This window comes from Hippoglossus stenolepis, chromosome 3 (genome assembly GCF_022539355.2).
Source record: "Hippoglossus stenolepis isolate QCI-W04-F060 chromosome 3, HSTE1.2, whole genome shotgun sequence".
In the NCBI taxonomy this organism is placed as follows: Eukaryota; Metazoa; Chordata; class Actinopteri; order Pleuronectiformes; family Pleuronectidae; genus Hippoglossus; species Hippoglossus stenolepis.
The window spans coordinates 4,692,129-4,697,698 of NC_061485.1; the positions used below are offsets into that span (position 1 = coordinate 4,692,129).

General features: G+C 43.1%; 1 pseudogene; it reads right to left on the bottom strand.

Moving 5' to 3' along the window:
• Positions 1–2,687: 2,687 nt before the first annotated feature.
• Positions 2,688–5,570, bottom strand: part of LOC124851544 — a 9,196-nt pseudogene continuing 6,313 nt past the window's right edge.

Below are 5,570 nucleotides of genomic sequence, written 5' to 3' on the forward strand. Positions count from 1 at the left end.
TTGCTTCACCTGATGGAGGAAACTCCTGCTGCCTCCCTGAGCCACTGACGCAGCCGCCTGGGCGATCGACTGAGACCTGAGGCCAGACACACAGTAGACATGTTGAATCAGCCGGATCAATCTATCTCACAGTCAACAGCTGGGAAATGATATTAAAAACAGCAGCTTTGTGACGCACATGAAGTAGTTTGACCAAGTTTCTAAAAAACCTCAAAAGCAAATAAAAGCAAGGTATATTAGTTTTATTTGTCTGTAGAAAATATCACTTTTTTCTTTTTCCTCTCAAAATGTAAAAAGAAATTAACAATCAAAGTGTCTATGTGAATCTGATATTTTATTCTTTTCAGGTAATTTGAAAAACAATGACACTAGAAATTCAATTTCCCTTTTCAGACTGCATTTCCTACATCAATGAGAGCTCTGCTTGATTTGAGTTTTATGACTTTCATCGCTCTGCCATTATTATTCCCTTTTCACCTTTGCCTTTTCTGTCTCCTTCACTACACTAAGCTGGACAAAGAGCACTCACAACACGCACTGGTGCTTATTATTTCATTTATACGTAACTAAAGCGATACTGTGCAGGGCTTTAAACGGGAACAGTTGATATTATTCATGTCCGCCAGTTTATTATAAAAAAACAGTTTCAACACACAAGCACTAATCAGCTGCTAAAATACAAAGCTTCATTGCCACGAAACAGAAACGCAACTGACAACAATATCATACTGAGCTTCATCTTAAATGAAGTGTCAAATGCCAAATACAACAGTCACAACAGTTCTGGGAAACACAGGCTGTAAACTCCCAAGATTTATCTCTTAATTATTAGCTGATAATTCACGCTACATTTTCCTGGATAAAAAGAGTAGCTAAAGTAAATGTAAAGAATGTTTAAAACATTGACATTGAATTCAAATCTTGAACTGAATCAAAGTGGTTCAGCAGAGAGTTGTAGTCTGCAGCGTCTGGGCACCCTGTCCTGTTCCTACCTGAGTCCAGGTCAGACGCTGACGGCAGACGCCTCTTCACACCGGTCTTTATAAACACGTCAGAGTTCACTGAGAAAGGAGCATGGTAATGCCGGAGGGAGGAGCTTTGGTGATTTGCTATGTTGACGCTGTAGTGAGAGATCGAAGATCTTATTTATCCTGTGATGTTTATGGCCTGGATTTGACTTGAGACCAGTGTCTCCCATGAAGTGATGGACACCGGGGCGGGTTCTGCAGGACTGTTGTCCTCCCATTGCCTTCCAGTGATTAATCCGTCAGTTACTGTCTCAGTTACTCAATTTCACCATTGGTCTGAAATGTTTTTATTGAAAATGAAAATGTCCATGATAATAAGGCTGGTGTCTATTGAGATGGTTTAAAGCCCTACGAGAAACTTCTCATGTTTGCCATGTTCCCAGCGCCCTGCAGTAAACCTTAAAGGAGGGGAACAATACACAATTCACAAACACAATGAACACGAGACGACGGTAGTAGGAGGAAGAAGTCCGGATCTGTTTTTGGAATCCTTCTCCTGCTTTATCTTTTCCCCTTATCTTTGTTGTTCTGGCGTGTTCTCTTTCTCGATCGTGTCCCAGCTCTCAGCCAGCACGGCAAATAAAGCAGCCAAGAAGCAAGAATCTGTAAAGACGAAAGTGTGCTGCAGCCTTCCACCGCTAGCGAGCTCCTCACTGTGCGCTGGTGGTTTTCATGAGAAAACTGTGTGTCAGTCTTCAAAGGGAGCTCTGACTGTGTCGTCCCACTCACTGACAAACGCTGGGATATTACCCACATGATCCTCGGCTTCAGAATCCATCGATTACATAATAACTCCATATTTTACCCAATAATGTTGTACCAGAATTTTCAAATGAAACCTGGAAGAATTCCAAAAATTACCCAAAGTTAGAGTTTCAGTATTTGTTGATTTTATTTGTATTAGAATTGGATGATTAATAGATATTAAAAAGTGTTCATAATCAGAAGAATTTAGAACCAAATGGGCTGATCACACGTGTTTTCTGCTGGATAATGATATTACTGCTTCGCGGTTTGTCACCGTGAAGCTGTCACTTCAGTTGAATCCTCACTTCTTTGGCCCGTGACATTTCCGCTGGGTTAAGTTGCCTCGTACTGACACTTACACAGCAGGTGGTACCTTCTCACATGTCTCCCAGAAGAGCTGGTCTCGCAGTCCGTAGACCTATGTGCAAGCTGGGATAAAGCGAAGATCTGGGTAAATGACGAGATGGAAAAGCGATGGTGGAGTAGTTCTTAAAGTGGCAGGTAGAGCAGACATTGTTCAAACATGGGTCTCACATAAAACAATCATGCATAACACAACTGAAGTCAGGAGCAAATAGTGTTTCTGGGCTTTTATTCTGCAGTCGCTTCTCCCTTGGCAGCGAACAGAATCCTGAGGTATCGGCAGAGAAGTTAAGTAATGTCAAACGAAGACGAGACAAACGACAAAGCATGCGTCTCCCTCTTCAGGCTGTAGCTGCTCCTGAACACCCTGTCCCTGACAGACCCTGGAGAAGAAATCCCAGAGGCTCAGTGGCCAGGGAGGATGAAGAGGTCGGGCAGGATAGAAAGAGCACCTCCATAGCCCAGATCAGACTAATCAGGGATGAGGTGTCCCTTGACGGTGACTGACTGCATGGAGGGGGATGCAGATGGCGACGTAGCACCCACCGCCTATTCCAGCTTGTGGACCCAGCACGGGTGCTGAGGGTGGTGGTGATGGTGACGATGAGTTGGCAGGACGAGGCAGAAGGGGACGTTGATCTTGCAAGGCTGGTGGGCGAGCTGATGATGGGAGGAGGTGGACAGGGCCAGCTGCATCATGTCGCTTATCACCAGTGGATAGAACACACGAGGCCTGCAGGTGAAGATCTGTGAGGGAAACAGCATGGGGACTAACAAGTCACAGAAACAAACTCATATAGCTTCAATATAACTCAGCCATTTGCACCCTTCTGGAAGGGGGAAGTAGACCCTGAAGAGATCTGTGAGGCTTCCCAGAATCTTAAACACATCTTTTTTTTATTATTGTGCTCCCGGAGAATCTGAACTCACCTTCAACTTTATATTTCCTTTTTTAATAAATTTCTTAGTTCTCCTCCGCGTAGCTTCTTCTCATTATTTTATTCATTTTACTAGTTCATTGTGGTTCTTCTTCTTATCATTTTTGATAATAATATGTTTCACTTCTTGAGCATTCAGAACAGTAGAACAAGTCTGGATAAGGTCATGACAGTTGTGCCACTGAATATGACTGAGGCATAATAAAAACAGAATCCAATTAATAACATAATATTATTTAGTTTTGCTTTGGGAGAAGCAAATTTTTATTTTCCTTAAGGTTACAGTTTTTTGTTCCCTTGTTCGATTAAAATCCTTTTGAACCTGGATATTCACGTGTGGTACAATGTCTCTTTCTGCTGTCTCTAAACCGGGCAAACATGAAGCTGGTTCTCACCGCCTCAGCAGCAGTTTGTCCTCTGAGGGACATTACAAAGCTGCTGCCTTCAGGGAAGTGGATGAAAGTGATCCTGAACGTGAATCAGCCTCAGATTCTTGTCATGTATTTAAATTCATACTCTTCAGATAAAGTTCTCACCACAGTTTGCCCCCTATGAGACAATACGCTTTCAAATACATTTGTTTCCTTATCTTCTCTCTGAATATTTCAAATAATCTGTTCTAGAAAATGAATAATGACCTGCTTAAATAAAATGTAGATTCTCTTTTCCCAGAGCTGCTCTATTCATCCTTCTAGTGGGAACAGACCTGGTGCTTCCTTGGAAGGTGTGAAACCAGAGCACTATTGATGTAGTTAATGGAAATGCAGAGCACCGTCACCATCACATTCTTAGTCACAGCTGAGGTGAAGGTAAGTTCGCTCCGTCGCATTCACTTGGCAAAAGAGCCACAACAGATGATACACATTCATGTCTGAATGGCAGAGTCTGAAAAACAAAAACAAATATTGAAGGTCATTCTGTGAGCTCCAAAGTGTCACATATTCTATATAAATATTATTTTCTCAAAAGTAAACTCTGTTCCCAGGAAACATGCCACCAAATGCTGAACTGCACAGAACAACAAGTAATTATCTAAATCTAATGTGTCAAGCAAATCTCAACCTCGTCCTGGCTGGTTCAGTTCTTTCAGAGCGAAGAGTCACTAAACCCACAGCTGCCTATGTCTGAAATATAAATATTTTAAAGACAGGAACCACGTACTACTTTGAAAAACAACTGTCTCTTTATCCTGTAAATTACATTTCAGAAAATCTGTAAAACAGAGCTTGGCTTAAATAACTTCAAGAAAACTACAATAATGAATCTAAATAAAGTAAATAACAGAAGAAAGCACATCACATTATGACATACATAATACATACACACACATACACATATATGAAGACACACATACCACACACACACACACACACACACACACACAAAAAGCATGATGAGTCAGTATTAGTCAGTAGGCATGAAAACACTGATCATGCACTTGCAGGACGCCACACATCAAATTGGTTAACATCTACGCTGCAGGTGCTGAATAGCGCGTCAGGACTTATATAAGTTGGATAGGACATGACACTGGGGGATTATTGTGTTCAAGGTTGTGGTTCATGTTGTGTTCATGCTAGTGTATTTTAAAGGAACATTTTCACATTTGGGAAACTTTCTTAGAAAGACAGAAAACAAGAACAATGCAGTTTAAACTTTGTGCCTTAAAACAGCTGTGATCAATATTTTTATTTTTTATTTGAATATGTTAAGTGACAATGTGTCTCTGTGATGAACTGAATCTGCTGCTCCACTCAGCTTAATGAAGCTCTACACTGAGTTTCCACTCTGCTCTACACCGAGTTCCCGCTCTGCTCTACACCGAGTTCCCGCTCTGCTCTACACCGAGTTTCCGCTCTGCTCTACACCGAGTTCCCGCTCTGCTCTACAAGAGCTTCCGCCCCTGCTCTACACTGAGTTCCCGCTCTGCCTGCACAGAGCTTCCGGGCCTCTGCTCTACACCGAGCTCCCGCCTCCTGCTCTGGCACAGAGTTCCCGCCTCCCACACAGAAAGCTCGCGCCTGCTCTTGGCACTGAGTTCCCGGGCCTCCTGCTCTACACCGAGTTCCCAGCCTGCTCTGCACCTCCCCAGTCTCGCCTGCCACACCGAGCTCCCGCCTGCTCTACAATTTGTGCCTCGCCCTAAGCCCCACACCGAAGCTCGCCTCTGCCTGCCACACCGAGGAGCCTCCGCTCTGCTCTTACACCGAAAGCCTTCCGCCTCTGCTCTACACCGAGTCTCGCTCTGCTCTACACCGAGTTTCCTTAATATACTGAATTTTTGTGGCACAATCCTGCCAGACAAACATACAAATAAACAATCAAGAAAACAGGCTGGGCAAAACAGTCTCTCCTTTTGCAGAGGTAACAAAAATGACCAGTTTGAATTCATCGGTTTTGAGCAGACTGCAGTTCCTGTGTAGTTGGAAAACTGGAATAGGACAAGCAAAGCTTTTAGATTACAACAAGTGAGCATGATGTTTGATTGAAGCTT